Here is a 17,103-nt window from a genome sequence, read left to right on the forward strand (position 1 = left end):
TAAACCAGGAGGAACAGCTGTGGAGCAAGACAGACTGTACAACCCAATGTTCCAGTGAAGGAAAATAAACCCTCAAAACCTCTGGCTATAAAAACCTGTGGGGGGTTGTGGCAGCAGGAGAAACAGCCAGTCTCACAGAAGAGTACATTGTAGGGACCCATGGGGTTCTAAAATGTACACAAACCCACCCATCCAGGAATCAGCACCACAAGGACCCAATTCACTTATGGGTAGTGGGGGAAGTGACTGAAAGGGAAGCAAGATCCAAGCAAGTTGCATTGTTCCCTCTCTGACCCCTCTCCCACAGACAACACCACAATGCAGTGAAGTGGGCTGCCTTGCCCTGGCAAATACCTAACCCTCCACCCTGTACAACATAACAGGTGTTCTAAAACACAGAAATATGGCCCAAATGAAAGAGTAAATTAAAACTCCAGAAAGAGAATTAAGTGACAAGGAGATAGCCAACCTATCAGACACAGAGTTCAAAACACTGGTAAACAGGTTGCTCACAGAAATGGTTGAGTACAGGTGCAAAATAGATGAAAAAGTGAAGACTATGAAAAGTGAAATTTAAGAAAATATATAGGGAACTAACAGTGAAGGGAAAAAAACCGGGACTCAAATCAACAATATGGAACAGAAAGAAGAAATAAACATTCAACTGGAACAGAATGAAGAAAGAATAATTCAAAAAAATGAGGAGAGGCGTAGGAACCTCAGGGACAACTTTAATTGGTCCAACATCCAAATCCGAGGGGTGCAAGAAAAAGAGGAACAAGAAATTAAAAACTTATTTGAAAAAATAATGAAGTAAAGCTTCCCCAGTGTGGTGAAGGGAATGGACATGCGAGTCCAGGAAGCTCAGAGAGTCCAAAAAATTTTGGACCAAAGGAGGAATATGCTAAGACACATCATCATTAAAGTATCTAAGAATAAAAGATAAGGAGAAAATCTTAAAAGCAGAAAGAGAAGAGAGTTACTCCCAAAGGGGTTCCCATAAGACTATCAGCTGATTTCTCAAAAGAAACCTTGTAGTCAAGAAAGGGCTAGAAAGAAGTACTCAAATTCATGAAAGGCAAAGGCCTACATCCAAGATTACTATATCCAGAAAAGCTATCATTTAGAATGGAAGGGCAGATAAAATGCTTCCCAGATAAGGTCAAGTTAAAGGAGTTCATCATCATCAAGCCCTTATTACAGGAAATGCTAAAGAGACTTATCCAAGAAAAAGAAGAAGATAAAAACTATCAACAACTAAACTTAAAAAAAAACAACAGCAAAGCAAAAGCAAACTTAGCCAACAGCTAGAACAGGAACAGAATCACAGAAATGAAGATCACATGGAGGGTTATCAGTGGAGAGGGGAGAGGGGAAAAGGTGCAAGGAGTAAGATGCATAGGTGGTTGGTACAAAATAGGGGGAGGTTAGAATAGTATGGGAAGTGGAGAAGTCAAAGAACTTATATGTAGGATCTATGGGCATGAACTAAGGTTGTGGGGAGACTTGCAGGGAGAGAGGATGCAGGGCAGAGGGGATAAAGGGGAGAAAAAAATGGGACAACTGTAATAGCATAATCAATAAAATACACTTAAAAATAAAAAAAATGAAAAAGGATTGAACATAGCTCTTCTTAGGTATTGGGCATACTTGACATGTAAGAAGTCTGTTTTTCCAATTTCTGCTTAATTCTATCTTTTAGTCTCTATCTCACTTACTGTGGGCCTCACTGGCCACACACATACACAAGCTTAAGATTTATGTCTATATCTACTATAATTAAAAAGAAACTTTTCTGTAGAGAGACATAATGACCTTGTCTGATTCACTTTTTCATGCTGAAATTTTAGTGAGGAAGACCATTGGAGCAACACTGTTTATGTCTGGGGTGGTAGTGGTAATGGCTGGTAGAGAGATTGCCATTAGAAAAAAAATATGTCCAGACAGCCCTACAACTGCTCGTTAAAACTTAATGATGTCACATCAGTATTCATGTAAGGAGAATATAGCAACATTCCTCTAACTGGAATCTGGTGAAAATTTTATCTTTCTAGGAAAATAAGATATCCAATGGAGTATGTGTTGGTCATTCAAGTTTTATATTCTTCAGCCAAAATTAAACATTATTTTTACATAGCAGACATCTCTTTGAAGTACAATAAAATATTTTTTAAATTCTTGCTCAAGAATATGCCTTTTTTGAAACTGGTTTTAGGGTGATAGAATTGGGAAAGCGGAGGGAGAGAGTGAGAGTGAAAGAAAGAGAATGGAAGGGAAACGTTGTTTGGTTGACTCTTCTATGCACTCAACTGGTCATGGAACCCGCAACCGAAGTGTCTGCCTGATCTGGGATTTAACCTCAGCCTTTTTGTGTATGGGATGACACTCCAGCTAACTGAGCCACTAGATTAAGGTGGAGTATTGATACACTAAAATCTTAGAGACTGAAGTTTTTAAGTTTCTTGGAGATAGACCATCTTAAAATGCAGAGATGCTTACTGTTGGCATTACAGATTCTCTGATTGTCTTAGTTTTTTTCATGTGTAGCTTAAAGATTGTCATTTCAATGTCCTTTTTAGTTTCTGTCATACATACTTATAGATCTCATTTTTCCTTTAGTATTTTCTGAAGCATAGAAGTCCAGATAACACCTATATAGGTCATGAGAAAATAGCCACTATCTAGCAGTACACTGGAAGCACCTCAATATTACTTAGATTAATATAGACACAGGGACTAAACTTTTGTTGAAAAAACAAAGCTTGAAAATGACTGAGTGTCAGAGACATTGCAGCAACGTCCATCATTGTCATGTTTACAAGTCAGTATGGTTTCTTTTTCTTTGATAGGGATATAGAGCTGACTTTCAGATGAGTCAATTACAAATCAGAGAGGAGAGAGTTTTGATGCAGAAAAGGCAATGATTATCACTTTTGCAAAGTGAAAAAATTGCTATATATTTGGATATATTTTATTAAATTATATGCAAGAAATTCATTTTACCCCCCCAAAAAATCTTTCTGGAAGAATCAGGCTTTAGCCATACATTTAAAAAAAATTGTAGAAAGTAAGATAATTGTAAACTCCTACTATTATTTTTTAGAAGTTAATTTTCTATGTTAGCAGATAATGGGTATGCATCTCAGATGCAGTAATAAAAAGAAGCAAACACAATGAAGTTTATTGAATACATTCACGCTAAAACTTGTTTTTATGCCAAGTATAGAAAAAAAGTTTAGCTCATCAGCTATATCTCTAACATATCCTTTTATGCAAGTTGACCTTATAATACCATTATTTATTTAATTCATTTTTTCATTGTAAATGTAGTGCATATCAGGCCATGAACCCATGAACGAGGTTTTTGAAAGATTTCAAATTCATACAAATTTACAAGTTATTCAGGTTTTAACAATCTGTAAAACAAATATGCATTTCAATGAAATGAATGATTTTGGGTAAGTGACAGAATGGAAACCAACAAAGTAAGAAGTCATTAACCACACCTGGGATTTTCCGAGGAAATAAATTTGGGCTTATATCAAGAAGAGTAGAGGAGATCATAAAGCCAATAGAGATGGGAAAAGCTTAGATGTTGTGAATAGTAGTATGAATAAAAAGAAGGTGATGTTATTTTTATATAATTATAATTACTTTAATGCATGTTAGATTTAGTGATCATGGGAGATGTGTTGGTTGTTAAGGTAGTTATTAAGATGGCAACCAGACAAAGGATTTTTATATAACACTTAAATTGTTAAATATAAGGTTTGAATCAGCTGAGAACTATAGCAAGATTTAAGAAGAGATGTAATATACTTTTTATGATATTATTTTCTTATAATTAAAGGTACAATATTACTTAGTGAAAATAATTAATTTTGATTTTCAAAAATGAATGTTTTTGTATGTTGATCTCTCTCATGCTAACCATTACTGAGTCATTAGCTCTCATGTATCTTCACATTTCATATCCAAATTAATAGAAAATAAATAAATAAATGCATGAAATTAAATAAATGAAATTAGGAGAAATTATGGCCACAATAAGTTTTAAAAATTAAATATAAATATTTTTACTCCTCTATGTTGTTGCCAATTACCCAAGTGATGTTTTCTCTTTGTTTATTTTGCCCTAGGTAATTAGAGGGGAACTGAAATTTGTTATTTATGCAATCATATGTTTATTGCCCTTATAATGGCACCCACTGAGTTTGATTAAACTTTTATACAACTTACTGAAGTATCAGTTCCTAATAAATGAAGTCTAATTATCAAAAAGCAACTTCTAGTGTTTTATTTTTCTTCTTTTGAAAAGTTGAGATATACTGTGGCAGGGTCTTCAGAGTTCCCACTTGTTGTCTAGCTTTGCAAATTTAATTTTGATTATTAAATTATATTGTAGCTCTTACTGTTTGCAAACCTCTGAATAACAGTGAGCCAGATGCTGTTGCCTGATTAGATACTGAGATATTTTAATCACCAGCTGTAGCATCATAAACCTGATCTTTTAATACTTCACTTTAAGTTTTCCATCTGCTTTCAGCATCTGGTCAGTTTTGTCTAGGTTGTCATTTTATTTTATTTCTTCTTCATTACCCCACATATATCATTGCTTAAATGAAATTTCTCTATCAGTCATTATGACCAAACCAGATACCATTATTATTTTTTTATTTTAAAACATACATTATTTAAGAAACAATGGTAGCAATACTCATGTGTCTATGCAGTTTTCATTTTCCAACATATCTATGGTGCATAATATGAACTGACAGCATGCTATGTTAATTAATATGACAATATTCACTAAGGAAAAGTTAATAAACTGACTCATTAACATGAGGGTTTACATTGTTCTTTTTAAAGGAATGTATTAATACTTACTATTGTTTTAACTTAAGAGAGCATTTCTTTAAATGCTATTGTTTTGACTATTTTTTATTATATTTAGCTCTTGACTTCTTAGAATTCAACCAAAATTTACTTCAGTGGGTGTTTCATAAGTATTTTATATGTATGTCAAAAAATTACTCTTGACTATTCTACATGCTCCATGCCAAAACTGAAGAAGGCAGGGAGCTATTTTTGTAAAGAGTTTATTCACACTCAGTGTATCTAGGGATTCAAAACAGACTTCTTGTAGTTTACCAATTAATATGCAGGGGATCTGGCATAAACTGGAAAGCAGTGGGACCTGCTGAGATTTTCTGAAGACTTGTGTGGATAGAGTTCATGCAGTAACCAGAATCAGAGTTGGTTTAGCTGTGTTTGTAAGAGTAGTGACATTTAGTAATGGGGTAGAGGCACACCAATGGACTGATACTTTTGATTTAGACATTCAGTAACAGAAAGTCAAAAACCTTGAAGTTATGTAATATAGGTCAAACCTGTAAAACAACCAGACCTCCGGCTTTGAGTCAATATTTTCTTGATTCTCTTTTCCTTTTTTTAAGTTAGAATTAAAATATATTTTAAAAATATATTTTGACAGATGTAAATGTTAAAGAAAAAATATTTTACTTTTACTTGATGTCTCATCCATCCTCCTATCAAAAGTGGGGGGGGCATCTCTCTGGTAACAAAACCATATAACACTGCTATAATTTCCTTATATATGTACTTCTTGAATAATTATTTCCATAGGAGAGTTTTCTCATTGCAATTAGTCATAATACCCTTGAGAAAAGCTCCTAGAAGAGTACAACTCACAATTTACCAAGAAAAAATATCTGACTTTATGTGTGCATACAAAGACATCTGTTTTCCTAGTCATTCTCCCTTATTGATTCCCTTAAGAGACAGCACAATTATCTTACTGAAGGCTACTCTGAAACAGCATAAGGGCCTTATCAAAACTGCACTTATCTTCAATAAGCCTGCAAAAACTTTAATTCAATGGTTTTTCATCACAGACCTCAACTTCCATCTTAGAGAAATATTTTTTTTCTTGTACTGTTTTTAAATTGACCAAATAGAAGGGACTAGAATTATGTAGACTTTGTTTACCAGAAAAACTTCAGCTCTGCAATGCATAGGATAAGTGTAAATAAAACAACAACTGAACTGGATTGGCAACAGTTGTTATTAGACAAGGACACTGAGTGTGTCACATGGGAAATTACCATAGATAGCTGGGTCTGTGGCTTGATGAGAATTGAGGGTTATAGATAAACTGCTTCTGGAAGTGATTTTGTTTTTTCCAAAAATCCATTTTTAAAAATTTATCAGTAGAGTAAAATGGTGGTACACATGATGCTATTTTTCTTCAAGAAGGTAGCAAATCATTCAAAATAATAATAATTTACACATCCAAGTAAGTAGATGGTAGTTTAAAAGGGGACAATTTAAAGATACCAATTTTTTTCTTTTAAATATTTTGTTGTTTATGTTATTACAGTTGTCCCAATTTTCCCTTTTTGCCCCCTCTTTCCAGTCCCCTCTCCCATTCTCACAGTCAATCCCCATACCACTGTCCATATCCATAGGTCATACATGTATATTCTTTGACTAATCCTTTCACCTTCTTTCAACCAGTACCCATCTCCCCCATCTCCTCTTACAACTGTCAGTCTGTTCCATGTTTCTATGCCTTTGACTCTATTTTGCTCAATAGTTTATTTTTTCATTAGATTCCATGTAAAGTGAGATTGTATGGTATGTCTTTCATTAAATGGCTTATTTCACTTAGCATAATAGTCTCCATTCCCATCCATGCTGTTGTAAAAGGTAAGAATTATTTTTTTTTTATTTTTTACTGCTATGTAGTATTCTATTGTGTAAATGTACCATAGTTTTGTTTCTTTTTTTTCCATTCATCTACTGATGGGCACTTACACTATTTCCAAATCTTAGCTATTGTAAATAATGGTGCTATAAACATAGGGGTGCATACATTCTTTTGAAATGGTATTTCAGGATTCTTAGTATATATTCCCAGAAGTGGAATCACTGGTTCAAAAGGCACTTCCATTTTTAATTTGGGGGGGAAATGACATACTGTTCTGCAGAGTGGTTGACACCAGTCTGCATTCCCATCAACAGCGAAGATACCAGATTCTGAGAGTTTATTGTAATCTTAGTATTTTTTTTCACATTTCAAGAAAGGGTAAAGATTAATGAAACTTTTAACCCTGATCTATGAATATTAACTTTACTGTGTTCCATATGTATTACCATTCATATTGTTAATTCTACCTTCATTTAGTGTTCATTATCTTTCCTTGGCTGATTTAAAGGTATAACTCAGATTTATTTTTATAGCAGCTCAATAATACCACATTGAATTTTGCACTATAATTTATGTGTTTAGTTCCTAACCTGTCCTATTTTCTATGATTACCTAATGATCACATAGAGAAACTGGAGACTACTGTACACATAGTGATAAATCTCTCAACATTTAAAGTGCTTGTTTTAGGGCTTTTGGTAACATTAGGAAGTAATATTATTGACATACTTCCTGGGGGCACCTCATCCAATAAGGATTATTGTTACTGACAGTTTTAGAAAAAATATTTGAGGTCATAGCTATTCACATTACTCATTATTCAATTATCCTTTAAATGTTTCCTATATATCAAAATTGAGCACAAAGATCAAGAAGCAAATACATTGAGTCTTTCATTCTACTATTAAACATTTGAGGGGATATGTATGTATATACATATTTTATATCAAGTACTTTTCAGTCAAGGATAAGAACTTATGAAAAGAAAAAAATATCTTTTTTATTTTCCCATGAAACATAAACTCGCCTTTAATCATACATATTATATGTAATATCCCTCCAGTTATATAATATGTATTATCATTCACTAATTTTCAGCATACAATGGAAGGGGTTTTCCTTCCTCAGAGGATGGAAGTAACCCATAATACAAACTTAAATCTCTGTGAGAAACTTTGCTTATCTTGCACAGTAATATATTCCCAGCCTGAGCACATTTTCTAGCACCTGTGTCAGAACGGTCTGAAAGTTTTTCCATTTTTACTTAATAATGGGTTTCCCTACAAAACATCCAACATTAAAGATTTTTCATGACTGTTATTGCCTTGGATAAAATTTTGTCTCAGTCTAGAAGAAAACTCAATTTTGACTTTTAGTGCATAACAAAAACTGTTTTCCAAGAGATAAAGTACTATTTATTTATAAACAAGGCTGTTTTGATGGGAAATACCAGATACTTGTGTGTATTTCTCAGGACAGAATCCTAGAAAATGCAGATGTGTTTTTAAAAATGGGGGGTGATAGAAAGCACATTATTAATGATAAAGTGTGATATTTATGTGGACGGGATAATGACATACCCAAAATGCTATGGAAAAATAGCTAAGATTTGAATATGTTAAAAAATGTGAGTGACTGATTTGGGGTTTTGAACCCACCAGCTATGACAGCACCTTGTGAAAGTGCTTTGGAAAATCTGAAGATGTCTTGAAGCAACAGATAGTGAAACAGGCCCAGAAAAAGAGAATGACTTAACAAAGTTTCCCCCACCTCCCTTTCTCCTCTGGCAGCTATCGGTCTGTTAAAGAGGCTATGTTTAAAGGGGATCCAAGATGGTGGAGGAGTAAGTGGAAGCTATATAAGGACCAATCTGGAATCACAATTAAATTGTAGATAAATCATGCAGAATAAACAACTGAACAATAGTGGGAGAGAAGCTATATAACCATGGAGAGACAGAATAATCAGCTTCACCACACCTGTCTGGCATGGATGTAGAGGAGACCCGAGAGGGCTGGCTGCACGTCTACAGGTGGCAGCTGAAGTGCTGGAGAAATATTTCAGTGGCTGGGGAGTTCCCTTTAAGAAGTGTGCAGTCTAAACCCCAAGGTGTGCTCCCCAGCCTACAGCACCAGAGCCTGAAAATAATCCAGATAACATCCAGCTGTGAAAAGCAGCAGAGTTTCTCACTGCCAGAGACAGACTGCTGGAGTCACAGACAGCCTTTTAGAGGGCTAATGCATAAAACTGCATTTGTAGCCACTTACCCTGGGGCCCAGCAAAGCAGGTGCATAGTGGATAGAGATGCTTGAGAAGAGACTGGGGAGCAACCACCAGTATCCTAGTACTGAGTCACTCCCTGTACTAAAAGAACCATCTTGCTCAGGTAGACTACTCCCTCCAAGTGGCATCAGCGTGAGGAGAAACAATAGCCCCACCTGCAGGAATTACTCTGCCCTACCCTGTGGTGCTTAAGCCTGAATGTAGATGACAGACAGACTAGATTAACAGCTGAAGGAGTCATCTGGATCCAGTCCATTCACTGTATCTCTGGTAGTCTCGAATGAGCTACCTAAGGTGAGACTGGGACAGCATCAGATATCGCCAGAGGTGGATCTAGAAAGAAAAAACAAATAGTGGTCAATGCTAGATGCTTCCAAGACAAACTCCACCAGGGTCTTCTTTGTGATTTGTGATATTTTCTCTCCTGGATAGCTTTTTAACATTCATATCTTGTCCTTCAATTTTGTGAATATTAAGCCACTAGATTTTATATTAGTTTATTGAAAATCTTATATTTTGATCCTCCCTGCTCTTACCCATTTATCTTCTTCTTTTTTCTTCTTATTTTCATTTCAAATTCTGTTTTCTATCTTCCTGTAACTTCTTATCATTCCACATATTTACTATTTCTTCCCCATCCAGCCTCTCAAAACCATTTTTCAAGTCACTGGTAAACTCACATTCTTTTTCCCCCTTCTTAAAATACCATTGCTCTGTCTCTGCATTTATTAGTCTTTGCTTGTTGGTTGTGGTTGGGGTGGTTGTTATTGCATATCTTCAATTTTATCTTGCAATTATAGGCATTCAGTACTTCATTATTTCAAATTTAAAAATTTTACCACTCCTTCTCCTTCTCCATTCTGCCTTCCTCTTCCTTTTTTGTCTCAAATTTTAATTTTCCCTGTTTTAACCCGGTTGTCATTCCTCACTCTTAGTATTCCTTCTGCCGTTATCATCTCAAAATCATTTTCCTTTTCTTTAAACATCTCTTAAGCTCCTCTCTCTATCTTTTTTTCCTGTTATTCTCATCCCACTGATATTAATCTTAGTTCACTTGTTGTTGATATTGCTGTGGTGTATCTTTTTCTACAATTTGGTTCTTATTTTTTAAATTATTTACTTATTTTCCCTTTTTCTCTCTCTCTCACTAGATATATTTAATTTTTCATTAAGCCTAATACTATATACATCCCTTCTCTGGCTCCATTCCACTTTCTTCATTCTTTTTATAATTTACAACATAAATTTTACTTTCTTTCTCTCTTTGTCTTGCCCTGATTCCCTACTTTTATTATTGTTCCTCCCTGTACTGTCTCAAAATCATTTTTCTTTCAGTAGGTCATCTCATATTTGTTGTTCCTTTCTTATAATAGCCTTAATCTCTTCATATCCTTATTACTACTAGTTATGTGCTGTCAATAGTGTGGTTGTGAGTGGGGGTTATTTTGTGTGTGTGTGGGTTTGTTTCCTGGGTTATGTGGTTTTGTTCTTTTAGTACCTGCATAATAGCATACAAGATGTAGTGAGGGGAGTGATTCTCTGCCCATCCAGAGGGAAGGACCCATCAACAACAATCAAAATGAAATTACAACCAGAGAGCCAACATAAATGACATAAAGGGCATCCAAAGAATATTAAGTTCAGGATATCAAAGAGACTGCACCACTGAATCCCATAGACCTCCTACCATAGAAGGACACACTATGAAGACAAAGAGTAAAAGCAGATCAATCTAATAAGTGTAAATGAACAAGAAGAGTCACCTAAAATAGGGAAATACAGAAACAACACCCAATTGAAAGGAAAGGAGGAATCCCTAGAAAGAATGCTAAATGAAATAAAGGCAGTAAACTATCAGACATTGAGTTCAAAATAATGCTTATAAGGAAGCTTGAGGAGCTCAGTGAGAACCAAAGGGAAAGAACTCTAGAGAAGCTACAAGAAACTTACTCAGAACTATATCATGAAAAAAGGACATAGCAGCTATGAAAAGGACTCAGGAAGAAACGAAGAATACAATTTCTGAATTGAAGAACATAGGAGAAGGAATTAAAATCAGACTAGATGAAGTAGAGGATTGAATCAACAAGCTGGAGGACAAGGTAGCAAAAAATTCCCAGATAGAGCAACAAAATGAAAAAGGTATCAAAAAGAATGAAGAAGGTTTTAGGGAATTGCAGGACAACATGAAACATAATAATATCCACATGATAGAAATACCAGAGGAGAAGAAAAGGACCAAGACAGAAAACCTGTTTGAAGAAAGTAATGACAGAAAATTTCCCTAACTTGATGAGAAAAAAATGTCACACAAGTACAGGAAGCACAGAGGGTCCCAATCAAGATAAATCCAAAGAAGTCCAATCCAAGACACATCATAATAAAAATGGCAACATTTAAAGACAAAGAATACTAAAGGCAGCAAAGTAGAAACAATTAGTAACATACAAGGGAGCCAGATAAGGCTGTCAGCTGATTGATACTCAACAGAAACAATGTAAGCCAGATAGATATGACAAGAAATATTCCAAGTAATGAAAAGCAAAAATCAATGGCCAAAATTACTCTACCCAGCAAGACTGTCACTTAACATAGAAGGAAAATAAAGAGCTTCAGAGACAAAAAGAGAAAATAGCTAAAAGAACACACCTCCAACAAATTAGTGTGGCAAAAGATGCTAAAGGGACTACTTTAAGAAGATGAAGAAAAAGAGAGACAGAGAGAAACAGAAGTAGAAAGAGAAAAAAATGGTAATGAATAAGTACCTGTTAATAATAACCTTAAATATAAATGGATAAAATGTTGCAATTGAAAGACATGGGTAGCTGACTAGATAAGAAAACATGACCTGCACATATGTTGTCTACAAGAGATTCACCTCAAAATAAAAGATCTACACGGACTGAAGGTAAGGGATGGAAAATGTGGAAGAGCTTTGTTTGCAGAGGCCCCTGCCCCCGTCTGCCGCGGATGAGAATAAGTCTACCAAGACATGATCTGCTTGGGGAGGAAAGGTGGCCGATCTCTCACAGGAGAACGACCAAGAGCTTTTTCCTCAATGGCTTTTATTGGGTTTGTTTACACAGGAATTCAGGTAAAGCTCATTACTCATTGCCAGAAAGTAAGGATCAAATAACAAGGAACTCTGAGGGCCTATTCTGAGTTAGGGTCCGATAGTTAGAGAGCTATAAAAAACATTAAGGAACAAACTTACTTCTTCCTTGGATCCTTATCATTTAATTGAGAACATTCTAAACAAAGCAGGTTTCACAGGATTTTACATATTCTTTCTTAGGCCTGATCACCCAGGGAACCCGCCCTTTCCAGCACAGGGCTGCACCACCCTGTCATTGTTTCAGGCTTAGGTGGAGCTAGGGAAGTGAGGCAGCCAAGAGATTAGGAGATTTTTTTTGCAGATAATGAGGACTCAGGCTATGTCAAAGCTGAGGGGTGAGGGTCCATCACCCACTTTTGCTGTAGCCCCCAAAATTCTTTCTTGGGGGCCTCCTATGTGATCATGCCTGTCTTAGATCGTTCCCCCCTTGAAGAATCTTACTCGTCATTGGCTAACCAACCAAGCACTGGGGGCCAGGCAGGGTGAAGTAAAGGGAGCAGAAGTGGTGCTCCTTCCAGGGAGATAAGGTGGCTTATGGTCCAAAATTATTCCATCAGCCTTAACCTTCTCGGGGGTTACAGTGTCTGATACCAGGCAGGGTGGTTCCCAACAGGAAAAAATATATATTCCAAGCAAAAGGACATGGAAAAAAGCTGGTACAGCAATATATTGCTGTACAAACAAACAAAAATATATTTCAAAACAAATAACATAAAAAGAGACACAAGAGGGGACTGTATTATACTTAAGGGAACAATCTATCCAGAAGATATAACCCTAGTAACCATATGTGCACCCAACAAAGGAGCACCAAAATGTACATGGAAAACCTTGGAGGACTTCAAGAAAGATATCAACAGCAACACATTCGTAATAGGGGATTTTCACATCCTATTGTCAACAAAGGATAGATCTTCCAAGCAAAATATCATCAAGGATATTGTGGCCTTGAAAAACACTCTAGATCAAATGCAATTAACTGATATATACAGAACTTTTTAGCCAAAAGAAGCAAAATATACATTCTTTTCAAATGCACATGGAACATTTCCAAAGATAATCTACATGGTAGGACATAAAACAACCCTCAATAAACTCCAGAGCCATCTTCTCAGATCACTGTGGCATGAAATTAGAAACCAAACTCAAGGAAAAAATTCAAAAACACTTATCTTCATAGAGACGGAATAACATGCTATTTAATAATGAATGGGTTCACAATGGGATCAAGAAAGATATCAAAAATTTTCTGGAAACAAATGAAAATGAACATACAAAAGAACAAAACCTATGGGACACAGAGAAAGCAATCCTGAGGAGCAAGTTCATAGTGATACAGACTTACCTAACAAAGAGAAATATTTCAAATAAACAACCTAACCCTGCATCTACAAGTACTAGAGGAATAACAACCAACAAATTCCAGAATGAGTAGAAGAAAGGAAAAAAAAACAAGATCAGAGTAGAATTAAATGACATAGACACTAAAAGAACAATACAAAAAATCAATAAATCCAGGAGCTGGTTATTTGAAAAGATAAACAAAATTGATAAGCTTTTAAGCAAACTTATCAAAAACAAAGAGAGAGGGCCCGAATAAATACAATCAGAAATAAAACAGGAGAAATTACAATTGCCACCACAGAAATACAAAGGATTATGAGAAATTACTAGGCACAAATATTTTCCAAGAAATCTGACAACCTGAGCTAATCAGACAAATTTCTGGAAAAATACAATCTTCCAAAACTGAACCAAGAAGATGCAGAAAGCCTGAAGAGACCTATAACAATTAGTGAAATTGAAGAAGTAATAAAAACAGCCAGCACACTAAAGCCCTGGGACAGATGGCTTCACAAGCAAATTTTACCAAATATTTAGGGGGGAGCTAACTCCTATCATTATCAAACAGTTCCAAAAATTTCAAGAAGATGGAAAATTCCCAAACTGTTTTTATGAGGCCAGCATCATCTTAATCCCAGAACCACAGAAAGGTACAACAAAGAAAGAAACTGCAGGCCAATATTGCTGATGAACACAGATGCTAAAATCCTCAATGAAATATTGGAAAACCACATCCAGCAATACATTAAAAAGATCATATACCATGACCAAGTGGGATTCATCCCAGGGATGCAAGGATGGTACAATATTCTCAAATCAATAAATATAATATATCACATACACAAAATGAAAGATAAAAATCATATGATCATATCAATAGATGCAAAAAAAGCATTTGATAAGGTACAGCACCCATTTATGATAAAATGCTCAGAAAATGGAAATAGATGTAGAATATTCCAAATTAATAAAGGCCACATATGAGAAACCTACAGCCAATATCATACTCATGATACTCATATCATTGCCTTTATTTTTCTAAGGGAAAAATAAAATATATTTTATTTTCCCTTAAGGTCAGGAACAATACAAGGATGTCTGCTTTCATCACTTTTATTCAATGTAATATTGAAATTTCTAGTCACAGTGATCAGGCATGAAAAAGAAATAAAAGGCATCAAACTGGAAAGGAGGAAAGTAAAACTGTCATTGTTTGTAGATGACATGACAGTGTACATAGAAAACCCTATAAGCTCCACCAATAAACTTCTTGACATAGTAAGTGAGTTTGGCAAAATAGCAGGACACAAAGTCAATATTCAGAAATTGAAGGCATTTTTGTACACCAACAATGAAAAAACAAGAAGTAGGAGATACAGCTCAGGTACTACAGTAACAAGAAACATAAAATATCTAGGAATAAACTTAACCAAGGTTTTAAAAGACCTGTACTCAGAAAACTATAGAACACTGAAGAAAGAAATAAAGGAAGACACAAACAAATGGAAGCATATGGTGTTCATGAATTGGGAAAATCAGCATCACTAAAATGTCCATACTTCCCACAGCAATATATAGATTCAGCACAATCCCTATTAAAATACCAATGACATATTTCAGTTTTAGAACAAATATTTCAAATATTATATGGAAACAAAATGACCCCAAATAGCCTCAACAATCTTGATAAAGAAGAACAAAGCACTACTGGGATTATACTCTAAGAACCCTGAAACACCAGTCCAAAAGAACCTATGCACCCCAATGTTCAAAGCAGTATGATTTACAATAGCCAACTGATGGAAGCAACCTAAGTGACCATCAGTAAATGAATGGATCAAAAAACTATGGTACATTTACTCAATGGGATTACTACCCAGCAGAGAGAAAGAAGGAGCTCCTACCCTTTGCAACAGCATGGATGGAACTGAAAAGCATTATGATAAGTGAAATAAGCCAGGTGGTAAAAGATATTTACCACATGATCTCATATTTAAGTGAAACATAATCAAGAAAACAAATAAGCAAGCAAAACATCACCAGAGACATTGAAATTAAGAACAATTGGACAGTAACCAGAGTGGAGGTGGGAGGGGCTAATGGGGGGAGGGTTTTGAGGAACAAATATAAAGGACGCATGGACAAAACCAAGGGGGATGTGGAAGCAGGGGAGGGGGGTGGGGATGGTTGGGGTGGGGGGCATTTGTGAGGGTTAAATGTATACAATGGTAACTGAACAACAATAAAATAATTTTTTTTAAAAAAGAACAAAGTAGGAGGGATCACCATACTTGATATCAAATTATACTGCAAGGCTACTGTAATAAAAACAATGTGGTACTGGCATAACAAAAGACACATAGATCAATGTAACAGAATAGAGAACCCAGAAATAAATTCAAGTCCCTATGGTCAATTGATATTTGACAAAGAGGGCAGGAGCATAAAATGCAGTAAAAATAGACTCTTCAACAAATGGTGTTGGGAGATCTGGACAGGTACATATTAAAAATGAAACTATACCACCAAATGATACCATACACCATATACCATAAACTCCAAATGGACAAAAGCCTTAAATCTAAGTTGTGATATCATAAAAGTCCTAGAGGAAAACATTGGCAGTAAAATTTCAGATATTCCACACAGCCATATTTTCACCAATACATTCTCTCCCAGGGCAAGGGATATAAAGGAAAGAATAAGCAAATCGGACTTCATCAAATTAAAAAGCGTCTATGTTCCTCAGCAATACTGGCCTGTAGTTTTCTTTCTTTGTCTTTATCTAGTTTTGGGAGTAGGATGAATGGATAAAAGACTTAAGTATAAATCATGATACCATAAAAGTCCTAGAGGAGAACATAGGCAGGAAAATCTCAGATATTCCATGCAACAATACTTTTATTGATATGTCCCCTAGAGCAAGGGACATAGAGGGAAGAATAAACAAATGGTATCTCATCAAAATAAAAACTTCTGGCCCAGCTAAAGAAAACAACATTAAAATGAAAGAAGAACCAACAATATGGGAAAACATTTACCAATGACACCTCAGACAAGGGTTTGATCTCCAAAATATATAAAGAACTCACAGGACTCCACTCCAGGAAGACAAACAACCCAATTAAAAATTGGGCAAAGGTCATGAACAGACACTTCTCCAAGGAGGACATACAGAGTGTCCGGAGACATATAAAAAGATGCTCAGCATCCATAGCCACCAGAAAGATGGAAATTAAAACCACAGTGAGGTACAACTTCACACCAATCATAATGACTATTATAAACAAAGTGACAAACAAGTGTTGGAGAGGTTGTGGACAGAAGGGAACCTAGTGCACTGTTGATGGGAATTAAACTGGTGCAGTCACTATAGAAAACAATGTGAAATTTCCTCAGAAAAATGAAAAAAGGAACTGCATTTTGACCCAGCAATTCCACTGCTAAGATTATATCCTAAGAACCCTGAAACACCAATCCAAAAGAACCTATGCACCCCAATGTTCATAGCAACACATTATAATAGCCAGGTATTGGAAGCAACCTAAGTGCCCATCAGTAAATGAATGGATCCAAAAAACTGGTACATTTATGCAATGGAATTCTATGCAGCAGAGAAGAAAGATGGAGC

This window comes from Phyllostomus hastatus, unplaced genomic scaffold (genome assembly GCF_019186645.2).
Source record: "Phyllostomus hastatus isolate PE091 unplaced genomic scaffold, TTU_PhHast_1.1 phas_contig_34, whole genome shotgun sequence".
Classification (NCBI taxonomy): domain Eukaryota; kingdom Metazoa; phylum Chordata; class Mammalia; order Chiroptera; family Phyllostomidae; genus Phyllostomus; species Phyllostomus hastatus.